This window comes from Diachasma alloeum, unplaced genomic scaffold (genome assembly GCF_001412515.2).
Source record: "Diachasma alloeum isolate Michigan unplaced genomic scaffold, Dall2.0 Dall_scaffold_00354, whole genome shotgun sequence".
In the NCBI taxonomy this organism is placed as follows: Eukaryota; Metazoa; Arthropoda; class Insecta; order Hymenoptera; family Braconidae; genus Diachasma; species Diachasma alloeum.
The window spans coordinates 969,964-979,209 of record NW_021680493.1 but is presented as its reverse complement, the minus strand read 5'-3'; the positions used below and the strand labels follow the sequence as shown (position 1 = coordinate 979,209).

At 37.7% G+C, this 9,246-nt stretch overlaps 1 protein-coding gene across 1 annotated transcript in view; it reads right to left on the bottom strand.

Moving 5' to 3' along the window:
* The window catches only part of LOC107041103 (elongation of very long chain fatty acids protein AAEL008004), a 43,998-nt gene that overhangs the window by 12,165 nt on the left and 22,587 nt on the right, over window positions 1-9,246 (bottom strand). The window lies entirely within an intron of this gene.

The following is a 9,246-nucleotide window of genomic DNA, read 5'->3' as shown; positions in this document are numbered from 1 at the left end:
GGGGGGGGGAGCATCACCTATGTGCCCACTTGGTTGGGTCCAGCAGGTATTCGTTTCACTCCCGGTCACCCGACGCCGTTTTAACTGTCATTACGTCATACTTAGGAAAGTTGTACAATAATTGACTTTTTTAGATCTCTTTGACTTGTACATTGACACACTTGTACCATAATCGATTCTCCTGCATTTTTCCAGCACTCTTCAACTGCGATTTTCGCTTATTCCTGAATTTCTGGGGTTTGAGCAGTGGGTTTTTTGACCGAAGAAAAAATGAAAGTTCCTCTGACCGTAAATTCCTTCTCCTCATTCTCGTTTTTCTCTTATTCGTTAGTTTGTTAGCCGTTGGGTTACTCTCGTGAGATACTTTTACAGTGTCGGCAGTTTTTCCGTTTACGGGTATTTTTCGAGATTTAATTTGATCCACGGGGAACGAAAAATGTCTCGCATTAAATCATTTGTCCGATATCATGTTGATTAAAGCAAAAATTAGCCTAAAAAGTTGATGAATTTTGTCCTTGCTGATCAAGTTCTTGCTGTTACAAGTTAAAATTTTGCTGACGTTTTATTGACAAAGGAAATTTGTCACTCGTAACTCTCGACTGCATGTGCAACTAATTTTCCACTTGGGAATTGTTCTCATCATAATCCATCTTTCGAAATGAATGATAAAGCAGGGATGAACTAGTCGACATAATTGTTCATAATTCGCTGTAAGTCAACTATTACGTGTCCAATAGAAAAGTTTAGATTTTTTTCTGGCATTTGGTAGATCCTCAGAAAAATTCACTTCGATAGCAATTGACGGTGGGTACCAATTGCGTCCGGGCCTGTACCAACGCACGAAAACTGTGATGACAATTTCATGACGTTATGGTTTTTTAAGGATGCTTAGCCAAAACCCACATTGTTCACCGTAATTTTAATATTGTCTCACACGCCAGGTTCATATTTGAGCCACACTAAGAAATATCTCGGAAACTTTGTATGAAAGGGCATGCACATTCGGATTCTATGTACGAAATCAGGGTCCCCTCGTTTTACCGGACTGTGGTGTCAATTTTTGTGAGATGTTCACGAGAAATTATTAAAACTGAAAAAAAACGTCCTGAAAGCACATAATTTTTCTGCTCTTCGCGATGAATTTTGCCTGGCAGAGCCACACTGAGAAAAAAATTTACTTGTGAGAAATAAATTTTCTTAGCACAAGTAAATATTCAACTGTCCCATACAAAACCTCCATTTGATTACTTGTGTCAAGAAAATTTTCTGTTTTTCTTGGGAGAAGTAAATTTTTCTCTCAGTGCATTTGACCGCAATTTAGGATCCAAGTACAGTATTTTTTTTTATTTTCTTTCTTCGTGTAACTTTTGAATATTTTTCAGTCCCTCTCCTATACTTCTTCTGTTTTATCCTAAAATATTTGCGATGAAAATGTTCTGCGTGACAAGAATGAACATTTTTCTTCAATTTGACAAATTCCGGGTGAAAAACTCATGTTTTCTTTCTTCGAAATATTTTCCTCAACTCAATTGAGTTGACATCATATTAACTGCATGTGGGATTTCATAATTAATTAGAAAGATCTGCAAAACAATTCATAGCAAATTTAGAGGCTAAATCGGGACAGGATTGGGCAGTGTCCCCTATATGTGTGCAATTCAATCAATTATTCAGACTTGCAAACGATGTATGCACTTTATAAGTTGTATTTAATCTTTGACACCTCATCGGGGAATTCCACAAATATTTATCGAAGCAATTGCACGTCAGCAGAGACAAAAAAATTTCCGCTGCCTCAGCGAAAGCTATCGAAAATAATCGACGAAATTTCAAATTTAAATTGACCTGCATCCATTGCATTCCTCTGACAGCATGAGTCGTCGCATGAATTTGATGAAGATATGTGGCACCGTGACTGACATTCTTCAATTAAAATTTTCATGTTTTTTTCCTGCCATAATTTCTTTTTAGTTTCTCCATGCGGTTACCCATCCACTTAGCAACCACACTCAGCCTTGCTTACCTTTTCATAGTTCTGCTTGTCTACCTTCGACATTGCATTGGCCATGAGGGTCAAGTTTCATGCGAGAGTTTACATAGATATATTGCGAAACATTAATTCATTTTTGTAAACTTTCTTTCTTATTTATCCAACAATTCCGGCAAAATGAAATCCACTTTTTTCCTGAAATCCATTTTTTTCACCGCTAGGAAGCACTGTAATCGTGGAATGCTGAAAAGAATTGATAATGATCTAGAGTCTGAAGAAATTATGTCTCAAAAAAATGACCCCATGAAACTCCGTCACGATTTAATTTTTTTTTTCTAATGCTCATGATATTTCGAAACATAATTTTGTTTTATTATTTGCTCAACTTCATAAATTACATCTATTCCATAAATTGAATTTATTCACTACAATCATTATTATCATTGCAAAACCCCCAAAACCACGGGAAGAAGACCCGTTTATTATCATTTGTAAAAGAATAACAAAATAGTATTCTTTCAAACGCTTATCGCTCATTTATTGCGGTACAGAACCGCCTGTACAAGAACGGCAATTACCCACTCACTTCATCTATTAATTACAGCAACAATTTTAAGATGTCATAAAACAAAAGCAATGGTGAACCGACTCGGTAATTATCTTGAATTTATTCTCAAATTGGTCAAGATCGGCAAACGTCCGAGAATTTCTTAAAACTTAAAAGTTAGTAATGGCTCGTTGGCCACACGTTATTGGATGTTGCAACAGTTTTAACTGTGTTTGTCGCGTGGTAATTTATTTTACTCCATCGACCAAGAGAACGTATATAGGATTGAGTGAGTTGGATAGCTAAAGAAGAAATCGGTAAAGGCTTTTTTAAAACACGAAGGTTAGTCAACGAGTGAAGTGAGAAAGAGAAAAATATTTAGCAACAGACAGGAGATTGGTTGTCCGGTCATCGCCACTTGGGCTGACAAAATATTTCGTAATGTTTTAGTGTTGGAGAAGTAACAAGTGGGAGAGAAGCTGATAGCTAATGGAGGGGAATAACTTGCTTTTCCAACAGGTGTAGTTGAATGTATCGATGAATACTGTCAGAGGACACCTGCATCTCTTTGTGCTCCGGGTCGGTGAAATTGTTGAAGATATGTTTAGCATTCCATGCCTATTTCACACAGTTGTCTCGTTCACTATGGCTTTGCAAGGATTTATCTTGAGATGTTTATCCCAGAACTCATTCTAGTTGGTTGTGCCGTGAACTTCTTCACGTCTAGAACATCAAGGTTTTGAAAATTTTCGCCAAATCCAAGATCTGACACTTTGGTCCGGGTGAAAAAAAATTTTTTCATTTTTGACTTTTTCCGAATACTTTTGAGAGTTCTGGATAGCCCGTCGCCGGAATTATCGGAACCACCATTCACTCGGCGAAAAAATTCGATTTTGGCGAAAGTCGACTTTCCCCGTGGACAAATCCACAATCTGACACTTTGGCCCCAGGTGAAAATTTTTTTTTTTCATTTTTCACTTTTTCCTAATACTTTTGAGAGTTCTGAATAGCCCGTCGCTTAAATAGTTGGAATCACCGTTTACCCGGCTAAAAAATACGATTTTGGCGAAAGTCGACTCTCCCCCTGAAAAAATCCAAAACCTGACACTTTGGTCCCAGGTAAAAAAATTTTTTTTTCATTTTTCACTTTTTCCTAATACTTTTGAGAGTTCTGAATAGCCCGTCGCTTAAATAGTTGGAATCACCGTTTACCCGGCTAAAAAATACGATTTTGGCGAAAGTCGACTCTCCCCCTGAAAAAATCCAAAACCTGACACTTTGGTCCCAGGTAAAAAAATTTTTTTTTCATTTTTGACTTTTTCCAAATACTTTTGAGAGTTCTGAATAGCCCGTCGCTTAAATAGTTGGAATCACCGTTCACCCGGCTAAAAAATTCGATTTTGGCGAAAGTCGACTTTCCCCNTGAAAATCTGAAAAAAAAAACTTTTTCAGTTTTCACTTTTTCCACATACTTTTGAGAGTTCTGAATAGCCCGTCGCTTAAATAGTTGGAATCACCGTTCACCCGGCTAAAAAATACGATTTTGGCGAAAGTCGACTCTCCCCCTGAAAAAATCCAAGACCTGACACTTTGGTCCCAGGTAAAAAAATTTTTTTTTCATTTTTGACTTTTTCCAAATACTTTTGAGAGTTCTAAATAGCCCGTCGCTTAAATAGTTGGAATCACCGTTCACCCGGCTAAAAAATACGATTTTGGCGAAAGTCGACTTTCCCCCTGGAAAAATCCGAGATCTGACACTATGGCCCCAGGTGAAAAAAAAAATTTTTCATTTTTCACTTTTTCCAAATACTTTTGAGAGTTCTTGATAGCCCGTCGCCGGAATTATCAGAATCAACCTTCACTCGGCGAAAAAATTAGATTTTGGTGAAAGTCGACTTTCCCCCTGAAAAAATCCAAGATCTAACACTTTGACCCCGGGTGAAAAAAAAAATTTTTCATTTTGACATTTCTGGCGCCTCCGAGGGTTTTATTGGCATTAGAGGGCCCAATAAATACAGAATCCACATTCACTTGGCGAAAAAATTGATCCGTGAAATGACCCTTCGAAAATTCGTTTCCTCTTAGGCACCGTTTAGTTTGGATACCTCCTCCCCTGGCCCTACCTCCTCGTGTAGAACTGCTGCCTAAGTCAGGCGCGAATGTAGAAACCTGCTGTAGCCATTTACTCAGTGTGACAGATGGGCACAATAGGACCCTGCAATATCGGCCGACTGTAGGGGTGAAGTTTTCCATGGTTTCCCTCCCAGTCCTATGTCCTAGTCCGAATCGGGTGCAGTTGGGTGAAGAGCAAGACAGCCCACGGTAACGCATTTCTTCATTGAATTACATTTCATCCCGCGATTAACTATCGCACATTAAAATTCGCCACGATTTTCTCGGTAATGTTTACCCAATTTTTCTCAACGTGCAAGATCATGCCCCCTGAGGCTCCCAACAGTTAGAAAAATCCAACATTTTTCAAGGAGAAATCTGACTCCAACAGCCCACAACTTTTAAAACTCATAGTAGTCTCCTCTCAACGCCTCATTGCTTCAATCCATCAATTTCATAAACTTCGTGAACCTCCGCGCCCTTTCAAAAATAACTATCGATTATTAACATCCGAAATTTGTGGATCGGATTGTGGACGATGGAATGAGTGATAAATTTGTCGAAAAGTTTTGGAAAATTGTAGAAATAAAAGTCACGATGTTGAACTCTATTTGAATTCTAGAACAACGTCATACGGCACGGAGGACGCATGTGGAGGGAGTCATTGGGGATTCTGCTAGCATACCTTTGATTCTCTTCATCTGATGGAAAAATACTTGCAGGGGTATTCATCAGGTTGAAGAATGGCCTGTCAAAAATTTTTTTTTCAAGGTTTTTCTTTCAATTTTCCTTGAGTCAACAACGGAAACTGAAAATATATAAAAAGAGTTTGCAAAGAGCCAACGAAAGCAATGAAAAATCAGTGACTCACTGTTTTCTCCATATTTTTGATGATATCTTTGAGATGCTATAATAATCACGTACAAAAAATAAAATGAAATGGTAAATAGTTGAAAAGGGGAATCACCCATGACGTGCTCAGCAGTCAAACTGGATGTTGTTTCCCTCTGTTGGCGAATACATTATATGCTATAGTTATCCTCATCTATTAATCACCATATCGTTGAACCCTCGCTGACATCCCGAAAATTCAAATGATGCTGATCCTAAATTCATTATTGATTCTCCCAATGAACAGTGCAATCACCTCAGTGTTGCGGTTTTTGAGACCCGGACTATTTTTCTACACGGCATTCCGATGGATGTCGCATTGTCCTTCAATATTATCTCAACGTTTTGCGAACGTTGAGATAATATTTTTTCTGTGCAAATTGGATTATAGAGACGAGGTAAGGCGAGACGAGACGAGAGAATCTCTCAATTCTCGACGAGACGAGACAAGAGAATGATTTCCTGACGAGTCTCGACGAGAAGATGCAGTTTCCAGTCTCGTCTCGTCTCGCGGCATCACTGCCGTGATCACTGAAACCGGGACGATCCCTCCGAAGTATTGTCTCGTGATGTCTCGTGAAATGTCTCGTGGCATCACTACTTCTTTGGATGTGAGTTCACTATTAAGATTATTGATCCTATGCCACTGTCGTAACTGTGTTTTCAATATTTTATCTTGAGATTCAGTTTCAGATTTAAAATACGGAAAAATGCGCCTTAATTTGAGTGCAATTAAGCAATACAAATACGTGAGCAGAGGTTTATCTTAAAATGTCTCGTCATCTTGAGGTTGTGCATAAAAGTCTTGATGTTTATTTCTCAACACACGTGTAAATATCTCAACAGATTTACGAGCATTTTCAAGTTTTTTTGATGAGTCGATTAATTCTTCCCGATGACAAAGGTCTAGAAACAGAAAACTCTGTATCATGAAGTGACTCATTCTCATTTTTATTGTCTTCCTGGGTCACCTGACATTTGCTCAAACAATTTTCAGTCATTTTCTTTGATTTTTTGTGGTTGAAAGTGACGTGCAGGCATGAATATGCACTTCGCTTTTCATTGGCATCTTGCCGAAGACAAATATTGTACTTCAAGCGACAGAATCATCTTATTCCCATAAAGTTGGAAACATAATACTTTCCCGAAGTGACTGATGTAAGGAAGTGGATAAAATTCAAATACGAGTGGATAAAATTGAGAGCCAAATGTGAATGAATAGTAAATCGTATTAACGTAAACAGGTTATTTCGGGGAACGCCATAATAATCCAAACTGGACTTTTTATTGTCTTCCTGGGTCACCTGACATTTGCTCAAACAATTTTCAATCATTTTCTTTGATTTTTTGTGGTTGAAAGTGACGTGCAGGCATGAATATGCACTTCGCTTTTCATTGGCATCTCGCCGAAGACAAATATTGTACTTCAAGCGACAGAATCATCTTATTCCCATAAAGTTGGAAAAATAATACTTTCCCGAAGTGACTGATGTAAGGAAGTGGATAAAATTCAAATACGAGTGGATAAAATTGAGAGCCAAATGTGAATGAATAGTAAATCGTATTGACGTAAACAGGTTATTTCGGGGAACGCCATAATAATCCAAACTGGGGTGTTTGACCACTCATTCAAACTTTATAATATTCGAATCCGTTTTCTGACAAGGTCGAATATAACGCACACAATGAGATAGAAAAATCTTTCGTGAGATCAACGGAATTCCCCGGTTTAAATTCAAGAGTCCTCGGAGTCACGTCTTGTGGGGAGATGAAGGACCTCTGAGATGTCAATCGTGTCTGGGCAGGATTTCCTCCCATAAAAAATAAACAGTGCATTCTTGAAGAGCTAAAGTCATTCTGCAAGGTCAGTTATTCATAAGAGGCAAGATATCATAAAGGCGTAGAAAAATTATTGTTTTCTTCCATATTTTTACTGATGGTCAAGAGCCTGATGAAGCTAAAATAATTACCGAAACGTCGCACTTATGATAATTCGATCAACGTTGCAATTATTTCTCCAACATCCCTTGAACTTTACTGATAATTATTGAGACCATGGAGATGAACGGCTTCATTGATTATTCCAATCGTTTCCCGTCATTTTTAATTCAACCAAACTTCGATTGACTTTTTTTCAGAAGGGATTCCATCTTTTTTACGGTTGAAAACCAGTTTAAACCCAAAATAACAGTTCCACCTTCAGAATCCGGAATTTTTATTAAATGTGGAGTCATCGCATTATAATACGGCATATTACATAATGCATGACTAACCTTCATTCACCAAAAATTACATGGAACATAGTGATGGGCAATCTTAAATCACAATATCGTTTATTTTCGGTCAAGATTCTCGTCAATTCGGTCCCAGTAGCATCTCGAACGGACCCCCATATGGCACCCCATATGGCCGCCATACCAATCAACGGACTTTGAATGGAATTGTTTTTTTGCTTCCGAATGAAAGCTTTGTAATCGTCATTTTTTTTATTTCTTATTTTGGGTGGAATTGCCTAGAAATGTCATGAAACGTGAAGAAATGATGGAGCTTGACATTTTTAAAAAATGTCTGCATGTGTGTTCACATGTGTGTTTGTATGTCCAGAACTGTCGCCATAACTCGAGAATTATTGAGACTCAAATTTGTGCTAAATTGCAGCTCGATCGGTTGAGCGGTGCCGGAGATATAGCGATTTTTCTAAAATAATTTTTTGCTGATATCTCCTGTGCCTTTCGACCGATTCAATTTTCATTTTTCAAAAGGCTCGTCATGATACCTAATTAAGGGGAGACTATTATGAGTTTTAAAAGTCGTGGGATATTCGAGTGAGATTTTTCATGCATTGAAGATCGATTATAAATGTCTAAAAACGACTAATTAGTACAAAAAAATAGCCCAGGGTCACCAATTTTTGGGCTACAGAGGATTTTTTTTTCAAATTTTTTGAAAAAATGTGTGCAATAACAATTACAAATTAGTTTTTTGAAATTCGACTCCCACGTAGCTATTTTTGTTCTGTTTAATATAAAAATATGCACCATTCATGTAAACTGGGCAGAAAAATTATCCTTAAGATATTTAAAATATATTCTCGATTCTTTCAGAAATATTTTCCGGCCATTTTACATGAATTGTGCAATTTTTTATTGAAATAATAACGAAATTAGCTGTGTAGGAGCTGAATTTCAAAAAAATTATTTTTAAAATTAAAAAACTCATAGCACTCTCCCCTTAATTGGATTGAAAAAACACCATTACACATTTTTCCATTTTTTCGCTGAAATCGCTTGTTCGCCCAAAAAAGCGATTTGTAATTGCTTTTCCAAAAATTAATGCGAAAAAATCTTTCCTATCGCCAAAATTGGGTACACCGGAGGCTTCTTTCGATCAAGTTCTCAAGATTTCAGGCTCTTATATGGCTGACGGACGATGAACAGTGAGTTTCTTCACACTAATAATCAATTAATAAAAACAAATTGTCCGCTTCAATAACCCGAGACGTTTAAAACTCATCGGAGACAATATGAAAAATTGTACGGACAACGTGCTAAGTGTCTTCACTTAGCACTAGAGTGAAGCAAAAATGAAGTAGCATAATCCATAAAAATTGCTGCGGAGCCCTCGCGTCTGACCAAGCGCACTCCACATCTACTGTCACGGCCAGTTTTCAAATCCTCTCGAGCGTCAAAATCCCCGCCAATCTCAG